Raw genomic sequence first — 22247 nt, 5'->3', positions numbered from 1 at the left:
ACCGCCACTGCCCGCCTGCTCCTCCCTTGCTCCGCCGGCGGGCGCGGCGGGGAGGCAGCGGGCCGGCGCTGATTGGCCGCGCCGCGGGTGCCTGGGTTTGAAAGGCGGCACCGGAGCCGCCAGGACTTAGTCTCAGGCGGCGGAGGAGCTGCTCGTGGCGGGCCGGGAGCGGGGCCAGCGAGAGGCGCCTGCCCGGGGAGAGCGGCGGAGGGGAGCGGGCTCTGGGACCGGCCCCCGGAGAGGCAGCCAGCCGACGGGAGGATGCGGACGGCCTCGTAGGGAGCTGGGCCATGCCCCAGGGGGCCGGGCTGCGCACACGGCAATGGTAAGGCGCCGCTGCGCTGCCCTAGCCGGGGTGCACTCCCTTCCCGCAGCGATCCCGCCGGGGGCCCTGAGGGAGCGCCCGACCCGCGGAGACCCGCCCCCCGGGGTGCGCGAAGGGCCGTCGGGGCAGGGGTGGTGGCGGAGTGGCTCCGGAGTCTGTTCGGGGCACGTGCTCCGAATTAGCAGTGGGGTGACAGGTCTGCGGGGGTGCGGCGGACAGGAGCTCTCCCACGGGGGCAGACTTTGAACTTCGTCACCTGCCGTGTCAGCTCCGCGTCCTTTTCACACTGGGGAACAAACAAGCCCGTCCTCCGTGGAGAGGGCAGCTCCCGCCAGCCCGAGCAGGGCGCGGAGCCCGTGCGCTCCTGGGGCATTCCCACCCCCAAGACAACTCCGCTTTGTAGCTCCGGTTCCGAAGCACGCGCGCATCCCCCGATTGACTCACTGCAGGAGGATACAATCCAGAGAAATAACGACCGAGGGAGAGAGCAACGAAGCACAAGGCAGGCGCTGTTTTCAGCCGGCGTTTGAGGGCAGGGCTAGGGTCGCTGAAGCGGAGAACTAGGGGAAGGCAAGTGCTGTAGAGGAGAGGGTTCTGGCACCCATAATGACCAGACCGTGCGGAGAAGTGTGGCCCGTTCTAGTTGGACAGAGACTAGGGAGATGACTGTGCAGGAGACTGGCTGGTGCAAGCCCCAGGAAAAGGGCTAATCAGCAGTGACACTGGAGTTGGGGAGAAGGTGTCTCCCTCTTTCTTGCGCTCCGGCTTCTATTCTTATTTGAGCCTAACGTTGCAGAGTTGGTGCATCGCTTTGCTTTCGGAGGCTGCGAAGTCCTAAACGCAGGTTGCTTTCCTTGCAGCTGAAGCAGGAGGTGTAGCTGAGCCGTGAGGAAGGGCGCTGTAGTTGATCAGAATGCCATAAGCCTTTAAGGGCTCTGCGTTGCTCCTGGCTTTAAAATACCTGTATCGCCTCCGTAAATGCACTTTGTCAAAGAGTGGTTAACAGTTAACCCACTGCAACATGTTGTCCCCTCTGGAGTGTTTTGGGCAGAGAGGACAAGTACTTTTAGACTGAGGGGCTCGGGAATACTTTTCAGTAGGACTATTTGACAGGGTGTATTCTGAACAACCTTGTTACCAATCTCTGATTACCTGCTAGAGACCACCACATGTGTTACCTGGGCAAGTTTATTATTTTGAGGTTACAACAGCAAATCACCATGTGTTCAGAAAATAATTACTATCAGTACGCAATTTCAAAATCTAGACTTTGTATATTAGTGTAATTCTTAAATCTCTAAGTGTCATGGGCCAAATTTATCTTCCAGGTAAACCCAATGAAGTCAGTGGTGTTACACCAAGAAAGAATTGATCTAATTTCATCTGATCTCATTGGTCAAGGTTTATGGAATTGCACATGTAAGAATGTATGTACATAATTTGCTTGTAAAATTACTGTTGTAGTGATTGTACATGCATAGGGAAAACTGTCTAACTAGTGATTGTCTAGGCAAATGCCTACAACTACATGTGCAAAGTTAGTGTCTAATTTTGGGCACAAACGCCTACAAATCCAGTCTATTGCTTATATGGTGCCGAAGACTTACTTAAATAGCAAAGCAGTAGAAGGTGGAAAGTACAACTTTATATAGCATGTACTACTTGATGGAAGGAGATCTCTATAGCCATCATTTTGTTCTGCCTTCCATCACCATAGTGTCCATGTATCTCCCAGGTTATAGCAATTGTTATAGCAACCTCCCTTTGTACCCTGGACTTGATGTCACTGAATGTGTCGATGCTAATATTCTTTTCAGTCAGCAGGAATAGTTAGTAATGATCCATCTGAAGGGGTGAGGCATTTATGACTATCTGCCAACTGGCAGCAGAGGCAAAGAATAGGGATGGTGTATCAAGGAGTGTGTGCAGAGAAAGAGGGGTTTGCTGGGCTCTGCTGGAGTTAGAAACCTATTTAAATGAAGGTTACCATTAGAATTGCTGTAGTTTGCTGGAAGGATCAATATTTTTGGGGGAGTAATGGTGCTATTGGAATTAAAACAGCTTTCTGCTTTGACAGTCACATCCACAGAGAAGGGCCTTCCATGGCGCGTGGATGTGATTAGGCAAACCTGTGCTCATTGCAAACTCCTGTGACTGAAGGAAGGCTTGAGTACACTCCTCCTAGTTAGACTCCACATCACAAAGGACCTGAACTAACTCCATGTGAGAGTCTTTCCATTCACTCCAGTGGGCTTTGGATCCTGTCCTAAGAGCATAGCCACTTCATGGATCTGACTCTTGGGAAGAGAGAGTGACTGTCTCCTTCCGTGGATGTTCTCTTTGTGAGAGAGACTGAATAACTGGCGCATGAGCCCCTTCTGGAGACCAGCTTGAGAGCATTTGAGTTTGAACTGGCAGTTTTCTTTAACCATAGAGGCATCTTCCATGGCTCCAAAACAAACTATCCCATGGAAACTTCATAAACTCCTGAGGAATTAAAATTTGCAGCTGCAGTTTTTGGCCACATCAGTGCAACCAGCAGAAGATAAGCCCTAGTTTATCAGGTCTGAGCACCGAAATGAAGCAATGGCAGCTTGCTTGGGTTGGCTCTGTGGAGCATGTGATGTCATTATGACTTAATTTCTCTTATTTTATGGAAGGGAGTGGACAAAGCTTTGTGACTATCTTGCGTTTAATGAGGGGACAAGGAAAGATTTAATTACTCAATCACTCTGGCAGCTGACTGCTATTGCTGGGGCTAGGGGAGGCTGTGCAGTGGCTTTGATAAAGGTTACTAGGTTTCATTGTTTCTGAATGATGACTCTGTTCCCAAATCCACTCCAAGGAACTGGCTGCAGTCTGAGATTCAGTCTCTAATGAAGGTAGCCTTGCATTTTGCATAAGACTGTGAAGTATCCAAGAACTGAAGAGTACACATTGTACAGCACCTAAAGCCCACAAACAGGCTTGGCTGCTGCATCTCTTCTCAGCTTTAAAAGCTGAAAGGACCACTGATCAAATTTCCCTGTAGCATTTCCTCCAGGAGGGGGAACTCGTGCTATCCTCAGCAGTTAGCACTATATCCTTTGTCTCATAGAAAAATGTGCATACACTGTGCCTGTTGGTTGGTTTTTAACTAATGATTTATCTTGCCAATTTCCTTTAAATAGTTGATTACTAGGGACAGATCTGTCTCTGATCCTCATGGTTTTGTAAACAATGACTTAGTGGTTCACTGATAAGTCATTGTTTACAAAACCATTTTCTCACTTTTATCTCTTGCTCGTTTATTCAGAATACCCTAGGACAGGAACCAGCAACCTTTCAGCAGTAGTGTGCTGAGTTTTCATGTATACATTCTAATTTAAGGCTTTGCTTTCTGGTAATACATGGTAACATTTTTTAGAAGGTCTCCCTAAGTCTCTAATATATAACCAAACTACTGCTATACATAAAGTAAACAAGGTTTTCAAAATGTTTCAGAAGCTTTATTTAAAATAAAATTAAAATGCAGATTTTATTAGTTTAGTGTGATCCTTGCCCTTGCTTTTCCTTGCTAAGTTTTTCAATGTCTGGTGGCACGTATTCAAATACTTTAAGCTGCACACAGGGTTCTTAGTGATCAGTTGTTAACCTGCTAGAATCCCAGATCGGCAGCTGAGGTGAGTGGAGCTGGCGGCTGGTAGGGCTGAGCAGGGCCGGAGGCAGTGCCCCTCAGTCCATCTGCATCCCCTTCCGAGGATCGATCGTCAGCAGTCCCACATTCCAGCCTTCATAAGCAACCACCTGCCCTCCAAGTCTAATCGCTCTTGGCAGGGATCTGGCGTGGCCTCTACGGCTTGTGGCTGGATGTACTGCAAGGAGGCAGGGAGGGGAGGGACCGAGGCCCGCCCTCTACTCTGGGTCCCGGCCCAGGGACCCTCTGGCGTTAGCCTTGCTGTCCTCCTCCTTTTCCTCCTCCGTCTGTTTCCCTGGGCCGCTTCCCCTATGGCCCCTTGCACCCGCTAGGCCCTTTCTCTCAAGGCCTGCAGCCTGGCTACTAGGGGCTAGAGCTTTCTAGCCTCCTTGAGCCTGCCCAGCACTGCGCTGTCCGCGGTGCTAATCTCCCCCGTGGAGACTGACCTCCCCCTGTCAAAGGCCTGGGACACACTGACTGCTCCTGCTCTGGGCAGCCTTTATATACCCCTGAGCCTGGCCCTGATTGGCTGTCTGCAATCTGGGCCCTGATTGGCTCCCTATAAGTCCTCTTTTAATTGGCTCCTGGGCTGCACAGGCTCCCTGGCCTGCCCCAGCCCACTCTCCCAAGGAGTGGGGCAATCTGCCCCACTACATCCCCACATACACACATTATGGTCTACATCCGCCTGTCACCACTTGTCCCTATTTGGGCTCTCATGTGCTACCCTTATTCATGTCCTGCACTCCATGAGTTGTCTCTTGGAAATCTACAGGACAGCTTGCAGAGTCAGGTACTAACCAACATGAATAAAAGTGACAGAAGCAACACCCTTGATTTTAAACTTTGGGGCAGAGACTGTCCTTTATATCTATACATAGCCCAGTAAAGAGGGATCGCTTGGTTAAACCAATAAATTTAAAACAAAGTTTATACTTCTTCCTATGACTCATCATAAGCGTGTGGAACTCAGTGGCACAAAGTGTTATTGAGCAAAGACCTTAGTAGGATTCAAGGAGCCAGATCCACAACTGGTATAAATCTGCATAACTTCAATCCACTTCAATGGAAGTGTGCTAATTTAAACCAGTGGAACATCTGGTCCGAAGAGTTTAGTAATGATTTATATGAATAATACCTCCCAGCAATTGTAATCCTAGCTAGTTTAATCTACCATGCCTACTACCCTCCTTGGGGTTAGGAAGAAGCTTCTCAGACTACTCCATAATTCTCCACTTTAGATTTTCTTGCACCTCCCTTTGAAGCATCTGGTACAGGCCATTGTTAGATAGGGTAGTAGATCAAAGGTATCATGGTGTAAGCCACTGTGACAATACTTAAATTCCTTTGTTCAGCTCTTTAGGTAATGTCTTAAACTTAAAACAAATCTGGTCTCAGAGGTCCCCAGATTCCAAGGAACATGGCTCTAGGGAATTATGCTGTATATTGAAATTAAACAGAGGCAGATGCCTATTTAGAAACCTTATTTTGGATTGTCACTATTGCTGGAAAAAGCCTTGCTTTGAAAGGCAGTAGGACAAGAATTAGGAGAAATGGAAATACGCCCTCCATTAGACAATAACTGTCAAAAGATAGAGCAATTATATTTTAACTCACACCCTTTCTTTGCCTCTCCTCTGCCCTCATCTAGCTGATGCCCTCTCCTTTATGGCTTCTGTAGGAAAATAACATACATGGTGGTAGTAGTAATTTTTAAGTTGGATTATTGCAAGAAGTGGATTCTAAAAGGTAGGAAAGTGTCCAGTTAATTGGATTGTGACCTATCAACTGCAACTGCTACTATTCCATATAATCTTACACATTTAGAACCAAAGTTGCAGCTGGTGTAAATTAGTGTCACTCTGTTAGGGTTAGGTTTAGACCCATATGCTCAATGGAAGTCAATGGGACTTGTGGCAATATCCTGTCTGATACATTTTCATGCTAAAAATTAATACTGCAATGGTCTTTATTCTCCCCTCCCCTTTGTCTCCTTGTTAGTCTCTGTTCCCTGGGGTGCACTTTAATCTCATGACACCTTCCACTGCAAATGCCTTGGTTCTCCACATTCCACCAGTGTTTGTATCATGAGGTGCAGTCTGATGTAGGTTACCTCCCCAGGAGGTGGAGAAGGGACAGTCAATAGCTTGGCTAAAATGAAACTGACTCCCATATTTTTTTGAAGCAGCTGACTTTAATCTGGTCACATTGTATAATTTCATTAAACTTATTGTTAACAAATATCATTTGGAATGGGGAGAGGGGCAGTGAATCCAAATGAATAATAGTGGCTGCAGACACATGGGTTACACTAGGAGACAAATCCAGCAGTGTACAGTGGAAAGCAAATTACTTTGAGGAAAAGACAAATTGAACTTTGCCAGCTTTATGTAATTAGGGAAACAATTACGGAAAATAGCAGGAGGTGCAATCAGCAAGTAGCAGTGATGGAGGCTGGGTGCAGGGTGACAGCTGTTCTCTAGGGATGAAAGTGCCCCAATGCAGAGGGGGCACCATGAAGCAGATGCACAACTGCAGCCCCACTCATGCCCTATTTTGAAGGCTTTGGGGGGTGGGGGGGAGCAAAATGGCAATAGGCTTTGTGCTGGCCCCCTGCTCAGGAATGACTTCCCCCTTGTATTCCTGCTGCAGTCTGATCAGAAATACTTACTTTAATTACTTTTATGAATCTTTCCAGTTTAAAATGTCTGGTTTTTTTGTGCAGTATGGGCTGGATTCAAAGCCCGTTCATTGGTGACAATGGGAGTCTTTCTAATTTTTTCATATGCTGTGGATCAGTTCCTGTATTTCACAGGGCTTACACACATGTTCTGTGCTCAGCATTCTGCTGGCATAGCCACACATTCTTTCTCTCCACCCCACTCTGCTGTACCCCTCATCATATGGCCTGACTTTCAGAGGTGCTCCACACCCACAGCTCCGACTAAGTTAATCAGAGCTGCATGGGCTCACAGCTCTGAAAATCACACCTGGACTGTCAGGCTTGTACACCCATCCTCCCATTCCCACATCCACTCTGACTCCTTATCCTCTCCCTTGCACACCTCTGACTTGGTGGCCCATGTTGATCTTTGGTAGGGTGCAAGAGATGTCCAGCCAAAAAAACCCAGTGCAAAGCTGCAATCACAGCCAGCAAGACTAGAGTGTAGACCCGCTAGTGCTCAAGGTTAATGCTGCAGCAACGTGATTCACAGCAGCAAGTGCTGGATCTGTTATCTTGCAAAGAATTCATCCAAGCTTCGAGTAAGCAACGCAAAGACAGCATGGGTCAATAAAAAGGCATTTGCTCATTCCAGCTGCTCTGACTCAGTTTGCTCAGAGTCACATCACCGTGGAGAGGCTGATTATTTTCTTATTTTTTTTTCTTCTCAGTTTGAGATGGTAAAGAGAAGTCCTGCACTTATTACAGTTCCCATGGAGACAGATCTGATGCTGGACTTTGAAGAGGGGCTGGGCAGGCAGCTGGCATTTTTGTCTCGGCTAGCAGTCCCCACTGTCTGGGTGGATCCCACTGCCTGGCTCTGCACCATCAGTTATCTCAGCAGTCTGTTGCTTCATCCACTAAGTAAGCTCCCTTAAAGCCAACTAGCAAACTGTAGGGGCTTTGCTGATAAGGAAAAGATCCTGTACCTGTGCTATGCCCAAAGTTGATGTGAGAAAATTCCCACCTCTTTAAGGTGCTACACACTAATTTAAATGTAGTCTGGTGCCAGGAGCACAGAAAACCGGTATTGCACATTGGAAGAGTGAAAGAATGTCTATGCTACCCCCCCAAAAAAGTGTAATTCAGTTATTTTAAGCAGAGTTAGCTAACCTGAAGACTCAGCACCTCCACTTTTAATTCAGATTATCAGCTTGAGTTCAACCACAGTCCTCTCTCTAGGTTTTAACAGAGTGAATCAGAACTCCTGGCTCTGATGCTGACTTCCGCTGCCTTTGGCAAGTCCAGTTGTCTTCTATTGCATAATACGGACTTAACTTCTTCACAGGGTTATTGTGAGAATTATTACATCACCTTACCTCTGAATTTAGCCAGTAAACTCTAGAAGACTATCAGATTATAACATTTATGTCCATAAAATGTGAATTGGACAAATTTTGACCTTGTCCCTTTAAATGTCAAATCAGCCACTCTAGCAGTGTAGGCATTAATAAAGGTCCTACTGATTCTCCCTCAAATGAATACATAAAGCACCTTGCAGAGATGAGTTATGATTTCCTGGTGGCCTGCTCTGGGATACTTTTCCTCATCTGAGTAGTCCTCCCTCATGACAGGAATGCATAGTTTGGTGGGACTCATTGGCTGAGCAAGCACATACAGGATTGGGCCCTAGGTCTGTAATTCAGCAGCAGAACGGGATCCAGTTTGACTTCATACAAGTCTCACACTTTTAGAAAGTTTGCAACATAAATATTTACTGAAATCTGCTGAAACACAGGCCCACTTTATTGCTGCGCTGGTTACAGCAGTCAGTTTCCATCGTAAAATTTTCTGTAGGGGTGAAAGGTTTGAAAGCAGCTGATTTCACTGATATCAGGTGAACTGGCAGAATGTTTCTTTTCTTGTGTGTTCATTTTGCAAAATGTTGCTTGAAACCCATCCCCCTCTGCCCTTCGAAAGGGTTTAAATAACTCAGGGCTGGACTCCAGGCTTAGCAAAGGCCCGGGAAGCCAAAATGAGATTGGCTGTGGCAAGTTGCAAAATGTACATTCTGCTGAAATCCTTTATATTCTAGTCTTGATACACAAAATGTGTTTGTCTTTAACAGGGGTTCTAGGCCTCTTCCATACTGTGATACCATTTCATAAGAGGTTTGGCCAAACTCTACTGTGTTTTGTGCCATGCTTCCCAGCATTCCCATGAAGAAAGGGGAAATGGTTACAATCCCTTTGGAACCTGATTGTGAGAACACATGGTTTATAGAGTTTCACCAAAATCTTCCTTGTTCTAATGCACTCTTTGGTTCCCAGGTAAACCATCCCATTTGTAATAGATACCTTTTGTGCTATATGCAATGATGGCTAGATGCTCAGCTGATGTAAATTGGCTTACTGCCATGCTGATTTATGCCAGCTGGGAATATGGCCCAGTCTGTTCAGAAAAGGAATGAAAATTTGATCCAAAGAGGGTTTCCACCTTTTTTGATGGGTAGCTATTGCTCAGAATATAAGATTCCATAGAACATAGATTCATAGGGTGAAGCCCATGGCCCCACTTAAGTCAATGGGAGTTTTACCATTGACTTCAGATCCAGAATTTCATCCGGAGATCCTAAAGTCATAGACTATCGAGATCATCTGGTTTGGCTTCCTGCATAAGACACAGGCTAGAAAAGCTGAAAAATCTGCAACAAAGACACAAGAAAAATTTAAAGTGGCTGAGGATTTCGATATAAAATGGCACCAGTGATCCATTTTAAATCAAGGGAGAAGGTGAATAAAAGACAGAAACCAGTATTTGAAGAAGGAAATTGTTTCCTTTTAATAATAAAAACCCTGTTTGAAAGTTTACTTCACTGTGAGAATTTCCAGACAGCACATGTAAAAGTGTCTGGAAAGAGAGAATAAAAAGAAACAACTTCAGGCAGTGGTTAGACCTCCCCGACTTCATCCCCTGGCACTACACTTCAATTTAGACTTTTCCTTGGAGCTTTGCTTTGTGACCAGGGCTAGCATTTTTATTAGGTTTTGTGCAATGTTAAACTAAGCATTTTTAAGAAGATGAATGAGCCCAGCTATATTGCATGAGCACAGAATCTGGCACCCTTCCTCATGTCAAGTGATACCTTACACCTCTAGCAGTCCCAGTGAAATCAGCAGGATGACTCAGTAAGGTGCTACTAGCTGGAGTAAAGGTATCTGAAGCAGGCCCATGGAGATTAGCAAAGCAAAAGATGGGATATTTTAGCCACCCAATGTCCCATTTGCTGGTGTGATGTGCTGGATGTCCCCCGGCACAGATGGAATACCTCAAAATTCTGATATCACCAAGGGCAAATGCTCATCTTCAGAAATGTTTGCAGCATATGGGGCATCTCACAAATGCCTGCCCATGGGTAGGAGTGGCTGCTCCTGGGGGATCTTCACATGCCTTGCTGGAGCCTGAAAGATCCTTTTGCTCCTCTTGGCTCCAAAGGCCCCATTCCTGTGTGGGCACCAACCTGGCAAATTTGGTTTACAGCCAGGTGCTTGCAGACAGTGGCTTTGACATGAGCCATTAAGGAAAAAATGACTTGTAAATGCTGTTTAATTCTCACCCAAAGGCATAACCCTCCAACACAAGAAACCACAATTGCACCACACTATGATTGCGATGTTGAGGGAGGCCAAGCTAGGGAGCAAATGAAAAGGACTGAATTGGCCATAGAGACTGCACTGCTCTTAACGCTTTAGAGTGATCCCTTCAGGGCAGGGGTGGTGATAGGACAGTGGGTGGGAGGGGAGCTTCCTGTGCCACTGCCTTTGTTTGTATGCACTCTGTGGCTAGTGGACTTCGGTCTGCGTGGTTGTGATTCTAGAGCCTTTCAACAGCACAAAACTCGGCTGAAAAGCACAGCAGGGAAAGAGGTTGGTTTCATACAACTATTCTTAGGGAAGAGGCAGAGGCTGCAAAATGGAAGGAACAGAGGCAGATAAGATCCAGAGCCTAGACTGGTGCTATAGAGATGGATTAGGCAGAGGATTGCTCTTCTGTGGAATGCGTGGGGTCACTGTTCTTTAAAGGTATTGTGAAGTACTGACAGCCCTCTCCCAGCCTTTCACTTACATAGGGGAGCTCTGAGGAAAGCAGGATAAGATTTTTACTCAGGAAATATATTCCTGGACAGCTCTTCCTTTGCAAAGGATCTGACATCTGGTGGGCAATTGGACATTTTCCGTATTGCACCTGTTGCCTGAGAGAAATCAGATGTTTAGCTATTTGTCAACTGTTAATCCAGTGGGATTGAAAAAGGAGATGTTAATTGGGAAGCTTCTTCCTCTGGAGAGTGGCAACGACCATAATTGCCTCCCTCCCTGGGATGTTTACAAAGCTTAATCAATTAATCTTTACAAGGGCTTTATTGGTGCAGAGTAATTATGTGAGTGTTGAGAGTTATGATACACCTGTGCTTTAGTTTGGAGGATGGAAAAAAGCCATCTGTCAGTCTTCCTGGGAGTGGGGGATGCACTAAGACGCAAGCAGGGAGATGTAAATTACATGTCTGGCCCAAAGAAGTCCTGATCTTCCCCTCCCCCACCATAGGAGAATGTTTATCTAAGAGAGGTCAGGTGGTGTTACCAGGTACAGGAGCTGTTAGTTTGGGGGGCAGGGTCAAAGCTGTGAGAGGACACAATTGGTGCCCTCCATCTAGCCAGCATTGCCCACTTCCCTGGTAGGGTGGATTGCACCTGCTCTCCTCTGCTGCAGCCTCTTTCCCAGGTGAACTACCAGCCATCAGGGCCCTTGGCCAGGATGTAGATGGCAAAAACTGGTTTACACCTCAGAGGGACAGATTCAGCTATCATTCTCTTCATGAGAAATCTTTTCTAGCATAAGTATCCAAGTGGACCAAAAGTGAATTTGGCACTAATCAGTGGTAAATTGGCCCTGAAACTCCAGGAAATGTAGCTGTTCCTACTAATCTGGGACCCTCTGGCTTTGAGATCTACACACCATGAAAGACAAGAGGTAAAGAGAAGGTTTGGAAGAGCAACCATGAAGTTGGTTCCAGTATTTAACTGCTGATGCATAGGGTGACTAGATGGCCCTGTATTTAAGCCCTCCTGCAGGTGTCATGACTTTCTTAAACAGTTAAATTGTCCCACAATTTCTGGTGTTTGTTTTTTTCTCTTCCCCTGCCCCCACCCCATCAGCACCGGTGGGCCCTAGTGGTGGGGGATCCAGTGGCCAACAATGGGGATGAGTGTGGAAGGCTGGTGGCAGGGGCCCTTCATGTGCTTCCCCTCTCACTGTCCTCTCCCAGCTTTTCCCCTTCACCCCTCAAGCCCAGCTGCTCCTCCATATTCCCCCCCCTTCCTCAGCCCCCACCTCAGAAGGGCATGTCTTGTCTCACTCCAAGCACTGTGCAGAGAACTAGCCCCAGGTCAGCATGCTCAGCTCACCAACAACCTAGTTAGCAGGGTCCTTCCTTCCCCCACTGCTTCTGACTGGGGCAGTGCCCCTGGAAAGTCCAAGACCCTCCAGCCCATGGTGTTGGCCAGGAGAAGTCAAGCCCTGAATGTGCCAAAGCCCTGCACAGCGCTGGCATGGGAAGCCCCTCCACTAAACTTGGGAGTGGCAGGAGGGAGGGAAAACAACTTCCAGCCTGTTCTTGCCCTGAACCTGTAGGATCCACAGCAGCCCCCTGGGGCAGGTGCTTAACAATCTTCTTGTGCCCCTGACCCCCAGATCCTGCCACTAGGGAGTACAGGGTTGCTCCATCCTCTAGGCGCCCTCCTTTGCTGAGCCACCTCTGTCTGGGTTCGTTGACCCCCTGCAGTAAGGTTCCCTGGGCCCTGGTGCACAATGCTTCCTGGGCTTAACTCCTTTCTGCCTGTGCTGTAGTGGGAGGTGTGGGGACAGATGACAGGAAGCAGCTGGGTTATGTGGGTGGTCAGCAGCAGTGTGGAGGTGTTAGCTGCCTTTTGACACACTGCAGGTAGGAAGGGACAAGCTGCTTCCAGCCTCACAGTAGCAGTGGGGGGGAGGAGGGTGATGAACTCTGCAAGCCACATTCTGGTGTGAACCCTGGCAGAAATCTGAGGGGGGGCATGTGACCTTGCATGTCCCACCCCCAAGTGTTACCTCAGGAAGACATGGTACCAGGAGAGGCAGGTCCATCTTGGGGGGGCCCAGCCAGGTATGGAGGGTACAGAGCACTGGGCAAGGAGGGGTGTGTGTCCCCTAAAGCCTTAAAGGTAAATAAAAAGAATCCACATTCAGTATTTCCTTAACAGAGGCTCAGTCAACTTGATGTTAATTTTAAACATTTGTACAATTGATTACTGTTGAACTCACTTGAATATGAGTAATTTTAGCAGGTGTCCCGTATTCAGCACAGGGAAATAATCACCCTACTCATGCTCTACAATGAGAGAGTCATGTGTCCACCTGCCTGAAAGTTGTCTGTGATCCCTAGTTTAGCATCATCCAGTCTCAATGGTTGCAATGGGTTGTGCCTCTTCCCCCACCGTATGCTGTGTAAGTGTGACTATCCTACATTCCCCAGTATGGAGAGTCAAATTTGCTTTTGCTTTACACAGGATTAGGAGTAGCCTGGCCTCCATTCCCTTCAGGGAATTAGAATGTACATCACTTTGTCTGAATCTAAGTACTTTTTACATGCACAGGGGCAGACTTTTTATCTACTCAACCATAGTGGGGGAGTGGGAGATTTTTAAGAGGCAATTAATTTCAATGGGATTTGGGTGTTTTAACTCCCTAGGGGGGCCTTTGAAAATTCCATCCTGGATATAATCGTAATCTTTTATTTATATAATGCTTCATCCTGCCAGATAGCCATGTGGGTTACACACTTTCTTGTCTATCTAGACAGATCGTGTCACTAACTGCTGAAATGAAGCCATTTTAGCGGCAGAAAGCAATGTGAATATAGAGTCAGGCCAGGTCTATACTGCGACTTTAAATCGGTTTAATGGCCGATATACCGATTTAACGCTGTACCCGTTCACACGACGTCGTCATTAATATCGAGTTAAACGGCTCCTTAAATCGATTTCGGAACTCCTCCCAGACGAGAGGAGTAGCGCTAAATTCGAAAGTGATAACTCGGATTAGGGTTCGTGTGGACGGAAATCGACATTATTGGCCTCCTAGAGGTATCCCACAGTGCACCATTGACCGCTCTGGTCCGCAATCCGAACTCGGATGCGGAGTGCCGGTAAACAGGAAAAGCCCCGAGACCTTTAGAATGACATTTCCTGCTTTCACGTGTCCAGCTCTGATCAGCGCTGGTGGCGATGCAGTTCAAATGCAAAAGTAGCTCCTGCATTGAACCTTACGGGAGATACTAGATCTGATCGCTGTATGGTGAGACAAATCTGTTTTATCAGAGCTCCGTTAAAGAACAGGAAATGCCAAAGCGTTTGAAAAATAAACTCCAGGATACACAGCGGTGCGTGACAACCGTAACGGGAAGCCAGAGACTCAAACGGATGCTCATGGAGGGAGGGAGGGGGTAATGAGGACTACAGCTACCAGTCTCCACAGCAGTCTCTGAAAACTATTTGCATTCTTGGCTGAGCGCCCAATGTCTGTAGCTTAATACACGGTGTCTTGCGTGGTTCACGGAACAGCTCGTCAGTCTCTTCCCCCCCCCCAGCACGTGAAAGAGAAGTAAAATAAATAATTCCTTGAGTACTGTAAATGTCACCCTCTGTGTACTGAATGCTGCTGGCAGAGAGTACGCGAGGTGTTGACAACGGTCAGGATACCGTTTGTGATCTCAGGGTCCATGATTGCTGTGCTATGGCGTTTGCTCAATGCACTCCGGGAAAAAGGCGCCAAAGGGTTGTCTGCTGCCTTCACAAAGGGAGGGGTGAGGCTGTACCCAGCACCACCCGGGGCAATGTTTTCTGCCCCATCAGGCACTGTGCTCTCAACCCGGAAGTGGGAACTATGGGATAGCTGAGGAACAGCTACCCACAGTGCACCGCTCCTGAAATCGATGGTAGCTTTGGACCATGGACGCAAACAATCGATTTCGTGATCCCACTGTGGACGCGCTAAACCGATTTTATTAGATCTGTTTTGTAATATCGGTTTAAGCTAATTCGAAATAATCGTGCAGTGTAGACGTACCCTCAGAGCCTCTGATTTTTTTTTTTCATTATTTTTTAAATGCCTGAAGGGACCACTGTGGTCATCTAGTCTAACGTGCGTAAGAGGCCATAGAACAGCACCTTGTATCTTCTGCAGGTAGCCTAACAGTTTATGGCTGAACTAGAAGTTGGTGGTCTTTTTTCTGTGTGTTTTTTCAAATTCCTACAGCCTTGATTTAAAGACTCCAAGTCATGGAGACTCTACTGAACCCTTGGCAATCTGTTTCTAGTTAAAATATCAAACAAACAAAACAGCCCCATATGTCTGTTTCATTTCTCAGCTGAGCAAAAGGTCTTTGTCAGCTTGCTTTGGGCTTTGAAACTGCTTTCTTGGGTGAAGGATATAGCAGCTGCCCCGTGGAAATCTGATCTCTTCCCCTCCCATCCCATGCTGCCATCTGATTCCTGGCTGCGTCATGGGGGTCAGGGGGGATTCTGTTCAGGAACCTGTTGCTTGAACACCCAGGTTCAGACAGCAGCACTCAGTAAAGGAAACAAATCTTGAAATCAAGAGCAAAGAGACCAAGGACAGGCCCCTTTCTATGTCTCTTGATGACATGGGGGGGCTCGCTTTGAAAATGTCCATTGTGATGAGTTTGAATTCCACCAGGGGGCAAGGCTGTCTTCTCAAAACCATTGTACTTTCAGAACTGTCCAGCTGTAAGACATTTAGGCACCACACTTTGAGGATGCCAGTCACTTAACTCCTTGAGCATTGAATTCTCTGAGGGGGGAAATGGGCCAGATTCTCAATTGGTGTAAATCAGCATATGTCCAGGATCTGGCCAATTTACATGCAGCATACAGCTATCCTAGTATTGCAGAAATTAGAGAGAATAAAGCCCAAGTAGCTGTCTGGTTCCAATCTCCTCTCACTCTCCAGTTCGGGCCTAGGGTAGGATTCTTCCCCACAGTCTCTTCTCTAGGCTTTATCTAGTCTAGTTTGAAGTGTCTCCAATAATGTCTCAAGGGAAATGGTGGATGAACTTCATCTAACAGCCCCCTACACATCCCTATTAGGAAGCTTGCCCTGATATATAACCTACATTTTGATTCTTTATGACATCCAGTAGACTTGCCTCTCCTTGAGGTTTACCCCTTCCTAATACTTGTGAACAGTACTAGTAGCTGATGTTTGTTTAGCCAAGCAACTCATGTGTCCTTAACGTGCTAATAAGATGTTGGAATGAGGCCCATATACACACTTTCCTTTCTCACACATGGGTATATCAGGAATAATTCAGATAAATCAATGGATTGACAGTGGTGTGAAAAGAATCAGGTTCATTAAATCATCTGCTTAATCCTTGGTTCTCAAAAGTTTAAAGTGTCCACATGATTTAGGAACTGAAGTCCCATTTTAAAGTGACTTAGGCACTTAGCCTGTTTTTACTAAAATTCAATGGAATTTAAGCTCCTAAATGACACTGGGACTCTTGAAAATGTTGCCCCTTCTAAACACAAAATTTCTCCCATTTAACTAAAGGGGTGTTTTAAAAAATAAGTTTAGTTAAAGGGGTTCAAGTCCCTCTGTGGACACTTTTAAATCAGATTTAAGCCAGATTTAAATGGATTAAAGGGTGCCCATACAGCAGTTTTGCACCAGTTTAACTAAATCTTTTAAGCCAGTTCTAGTTAAACTAGTGTAGTTTTGTGTATAAACGAGGATTTAGGAACTGCAACAGTTTAGGGACAAACAAAGAAAAAATGTCCCCATGAGAATTATTTCCAGGCTTTACCCTGAGCTTAGTGCATGCTGGGAGAGGATTGTAGGAGTTTAGTCTTTGCTGTGTGAATACCCTTACAGGCTAGACGTGATCAATAACGCTCATAGTCATGTACCTTAATATCAAGTCTCACTGCTTTGAATTTAAGATTTACCAAAATAACAGAGTCTAGGTGTTCTGTCCCACCTGCCAAGGTCACTCATAAAGCATCTCTGGAGCATGCCATGCCAACCCCCTGCCAGCCACAGGGATATTTAAAAAAAAAAAAATCTAATTCAGTCTATTTCAAAATGCATCATAGTTACATGTTGCAAAACTCCTTGAATGTGCCTTTGAAATGGAGAGCATCCTATGTTGTGGCAGCAGTATCCTGCTATTGATGTGGGTAATGGGGGGGGCATGCAGTGATCTGAACTGCATGAACAGGGAAGACAGCAGAGCGTGGGTGTCACAGGCTGACAAGTGGCTGAATTTATAGGTCTGCTAGCACTGCTCATAATTCCTGGTGGCTTTCAGAAAGAAAGGATGTTCTTTCTAACAAAAGGGAATACAAACTGACAGCAAAGCTCTGGAGCTTCTTGCGGACACTTGGAAATGTTTGTTTGCAGCATGCGTGAGGCTTTGCTGGGTTGGATTCGCTTGGGATCTAACATTTGGGGGGGAGGCTGGCATTTGTGATGCAAAGAGGGCTGCTTTTCTCTCCTCCCTTCCCCCGTCTGGGTTGGGCCAGAGGGATGTGCGAAAGTTTGGGGAAGGTGAAATGGAAAAGCCACCAATCAGCTGTATAAATGGTAGTTCCTTGACACCATTTACTGACTGGAGTGTGGCAGAGGGGAAGCTGTGAAAGTTCCTCTCCTCTTTGCCTTTATCTGCTTTGCAATTCGAAGTCAGCCACAAGTTCAGACCTGTGTGTGTATACACACACACACACACACACACACACACACACACACAATCTCCAGCATGTGGCTCAGCAGCCATGATAAATAATCCACCCTGACAGTTACTATAGGGGCATGTAGAAGAAGTGCAGAGAAACAGACTTTCTTCCACTGTTAGGTGAACAGCTTAACTGTTTCCAGGAAGATGGCAGGAGTTGATTAAAAGACTGCTTGATGGCTTGTTTTTATGGGCATGTAACTTTCTGTACAATGTACCAACCGCAGCTCTGCTGCAGTCTCTTATCTATCTGATCCCTTCTCTGTTATGGCTTACATAAGAAAACAAGCTGCACTGTCAACAATTGTTTACATTTAATAAAACAAGAGTAACTAACATGGTTATGATAAATTACAAGAAAATATGGATCATAAGGAAGTCGGAGATTTTCCTTTTTCTTGTGCTGTTTTCTCAGACGAGCTGCTCAGTTAATGATTTTGCATAGACAAAGAGCAACCATATAGTCATGTTAGAACCAGCAGTTCTCCAATTTTTTGTGGGCTGGGACAAGACTTCATTTTAATGGGGTTGCCCTGGCCCATGTTAGACTCAGCGGGGCCGGGGGCTGGGCCTGGGGTTGAAGCTGAAGCGTGAGCCCTGCCACCCATGGCTGAAACTGAAGCCCAAGGGCTTGAGCCTGGGATGGTGGGGCCCAGGCTTATGTAGCTTTTGTTGGCAGAAGGGGGTTGCAGTGCTGTGAAGTCTGAGAACTGCTGTGATAGACTATTAGATAAAGGACAAAGCTACTACAAGAATAGTCCCCAGGAGAGAGCACTGTGTATATGTTTTGAGACAATCTGCCCTGAATACAAACTCGCTGCTTGCCTGTTGAGACCTCAAAGTCATTAGAGACGTAAAGGTGCACTAGATGGACAGCAAAGGCATAGTTGTCACACAGATAAATGCAGCATAGTTTAGTCATGTTTCTCTTATGGCTCCCCGTTACTATAGCATCTCATAGTCTGGCATATTTATCCTCCTAACATCTGTGAGAGGGCAGTGCTATTACCAGCATCTTAAAAGCTGAGGGAAAGTGACTTGCCCAAAGGACAAGGACAACTGTGGCAGAGCAGGGACTTGAAGCTGAGTCTCATATGTCCTAAGCTAATGCCCTAAATGCTTAACCACCCTCCTTCTTAGGTTAGTTACAAACTCTTTTATGGTCCTCCCATTGACTTTACATTGGCAGCTGATAGCAGTTCCCCCAAATGCCATGCAACCAGCAGTCTGTGTCCTGCTCTCATCCCACTAACACTCTTAGAGGAGGAATAATCCATTCCACCATGACTGCCTTGAACACCAGTTCTACCTCCATCTAACAGCCTAACAGAGCATTTGGAGTGGCAGGTGACACTTTCTCCTCCAATCCAATTTTCACCTTAACTCAGTCTTGTTCGTTTCAATTGTGAATTTACCTGTTATTTCCCAATCATGTCCATATATTTAAAAATAAGAAATCCCATATCCATCAGTGGTTGGGAGAAGCTCAGGTTATCCATGAACATCCTCATGTCTCCTACTGTCCAGACCTTGAGGGGGAAGATAAAGGTGGGGGAGTCATACTTCTGGGAAGTCAGATGTTCTTTTCTAGGGGCCAAAGTCCATACTGAGGTTTCATTCAGTTCTTATTGAGACACAACTTTTAATTGACATTAATGGACTTTTGAGCAAAGCAAAACCTGAGTGAAGAATCCAGACTTTGTTGTCTTCAGTTTGTGACGCATAGAAACATTGAAGCAGCAGGGTTCTGGCAGAACAGAGCAGGGGTAGATCTAAATCTAGGCATCCATCCAAGTGAGACTGCAAAATTGGCCTCTAGCATCAGGCTGATTTGACCCAAGGGACAATGCATAAATATCTCTTTGGCTACATCTAAGCTATGAGCTATTGGTGTGATTGCCCACGCACATGCACGTACTCGTGCTAGGTCTCCTCTGGCTTGCATGTGTGTGTAAACAGCAGTGTAGCCATGGTAGCACAGGCAGTGATGGTGGCAGCATGACTTAGCCATGCCATACAAATCCACCTGAAACTGGTAGGTATGTACTAAGCATGGCTAAGCTGTGCTGCTGCTGCCATCACCTGTGCTGCTGTGGCTACACAGCTATTTACCCTCGCATTAGTGCCTTGAGAGTTAGCATGAATCTGTGTACGAGAGTTGGGAATTACATGCCTTGCTTGTAGTGTAGATGTAGCCTAATTGACACAACTGACTTGCAGAAGAGGGGCTGTTACAAGATCAGCGATGAATGCTCCACTCCCTGTCACCATCCTCAAGAGGTGATGATGCCTTCATTCTCATGGAAGAGAATTGGAGATTGGCTTTAAATTCTTTCTCAAGCTTTCCAGGAGATGTCAGCAGCTCTAGTGCTGAAGGGTGTTTCCTTGCTTGTGATGCAGCCGGAGACATGTAGGATATGTAAACAGGTTAGAAAACCTGTGTGAATATGGAACTGGGATTCAGTGACTATGCCTCTGTACCATCAAAGCCAATGGGAGATTTTCCATTTAGTTGAAATGGGAGCGGGAATGGTGCATTATGACAATTGGATTAGTGGTGGTGGTGGTATGGCAGAATCTGCTTACACCATTCCTTCTCTGTGAGACAGAGACAGAAAGACAAGTCCCTCCCAGAGCACCATGATAGGAGACTAAAGGCCAGGTCTACGCTACTACAGACTTATATCAGTAAAACTATGTTGCTCCAGGGTGTGAAAAATCTACTTCCCTGAGCAACATAGTTATGCTGACCTAACCCCCGTGTAGAAAGCACTATGTCTGCAGGACAGCGTCTCCTGCCACCATAGCTTCCACCTCTCAGGGAGGTGGATTATCTATACTGATAGGAGACTCACGGAGTGACTTACACTCATCTGTGTAAAAGCATCTTCACTAAGGCTCTGGCTACACTAGCACTTTTATTGGTATAAATTACGTTACTCTGGTGTGTGTGTGTGGAATTCCCCACCCCCCCATGAGCCATATGAGTTACACCGACAGAAGTGCCAGTGTGAACAGTATTATGTCAGTGGAAGACTCTCTCTCCTGCTGACATAGCGATCATTGGAGGTGGTTTAATTATGTCGACAGGAGATCTCTCTTGCATCAGCATCGAGTGGCTACATGAGCAATTTTTACAGCAGCGCAGCTGTATTGGTATAGCTGTAAGCTCACTAGTGTAGACATGGCCTACAGCGACGCAGCTGCTGTGTGAAGTCAAGCCCTTTCTAAAATCAGGAATGGTTGTATAGCTCTTTGAGATCCTTAGACAGAAGGTGCTATATACACTCTGTTCAAGAGGTGTTAATGGACCACTCTATCTTGAATAGTTCCTTTATAATATGCGTTAACTACTTATGCTGTACAATCTGTTCCACCTTGCATTTAGCTGTGATGCTGGGAGTACCTTTCCCAGACAGGAAAATCTCCGTGACCGGAAAGCTTGTGTGTCTCCCCAACAGAAGTTGGTCCAATGAAAGACATTACTTCACCCACCTTGTCTCTCTCAAAACTACTATGAAACATCAGCTAATGTAACAACACTGCTTATGTAATGATACTACACAAAGAGAGAACACTGTGCTCCAGGGAATGCACTGGTTACTAATCTTTTTCAGAGCACAATTCAGGGTTTGAATTTAAGCTGTTTGTTTTGATCTTGCCTTTCTTGGTGATAATGTGCACTATCTTAACAGCTGAGAGCGGCAGATAAGCTATCTTTGCATCCCTGCTTGCACTTTGGTCAAAGCTGAGAGTTGGCCCCATGTAAAGAGGTGCATTTAGGTTAGAATTGTTTTCAAGGGACAGTGAGAGAGAGCATAGTGTTTTGCATGTGATTTCACAGTTAATTACCTTGGCCATGATGGCCTACTGCAAGCTGAGGGTGATGGCTACAGGTGTAGCTGCTTAAGAAGAAACTCTGCTTAGCTGGCAGAGAAACTGTTAACTATAGCAGACAGTGCCCAGAGCTTTTCACATGAAACAGCAGAACCCTAGTATCATACTGTATCAGAGATTTAAAAAAAAATAATTCCAGAACCAGTTACATTTTGGATTGAGCTTTAACGTAGTAATAAAAATACAGGGACAAAGCTGATATTGCTTGGGTGCCAGCCACAGAGAATTTTTCTGTTTCAGGCTATGTGCGTATTAAGATTGGTGCCAGAATTGTTTATGTAACCTTAACTTATGGATTCCAGTTTTATTTATTTATTTATACAGATGTGTTCAGTGATAATGTGTTTGTTTCAAATTGTGCTTAGCAACCTCATCTACAATTAAAAGATTCTTCTTTTAGAAGTATGATAGTAGAATGCCCATAGGCTTGCATTTGGACTGTAATGCCGTCACAAGGGAATATTATCTATAGACTTTGATTAAGATTACAGTGATATCCTGTTTGATCTGTAAAGGCTGGATGGTAAATGTACACTTCATGAAAAACTCTGCTTAGCAATTATTCTTCAAAACCTTAACCTAAATATAAGAAATCAAAAGGAATTGGGTCCAGATTATGGGTCTAGCTTCCTGCAAATTACATTTTGCTAAAAGATCTTTTGTATACAAGAGCTGAATCCATGAAAACAGGCAAGTTTAAAAACTGACTAAAGGATACAAGTCTCTAAGGGGATTTGAAAGAGCTTTTTGCGTAGAATTAGCATTCAGGCTAACAGTTTGGATCCCAGGCTTCAGCCTGTTGGAATCCAAAAAGGCTGAGATTTCTTAATATACCACTCTC

General features: G+C 45.9%; 1 protein-coding gene across 1 annotated transcript in view; it reads left to right on the top strand.

Annotated features, from left to right (window-relative positions):
- Window positions 1-223: 223 nt before the first annotated feature.
- Window positions 224-22247, top strand: part of HTR4 (5-hydroxytryptamine receptor 4) — a 241880-nt gene continuing 219856 nt past the window's right edge. Inside the window, exon 1 of the mRNA XM_032794386.2 lies at window positions 224-325. The gene's annotated coding sequence lies outside the window, so the exon portion shown is untranslated. The remainder of the gene's footprint in view (window positions 326-22247) is intronic.

Source organism: Chelonoidis abingdonii, chromosome 7 (assembly GCF_003597395.2).
Source record: "Chelonoidis abingdonii isolate Lonesome George chromosome 7, CheloAbing_2.0, whole genome shotgun sequence".
Taxonomy (NCBI): Eukaryota; Metazoa; Chordata; order Testudines; family Testudinidae; genus Chelonoidis; species Chelonoidis abingdonii.
This window is presented reverse-complemented; position numbering and strand designations above follow the sequence as displayed.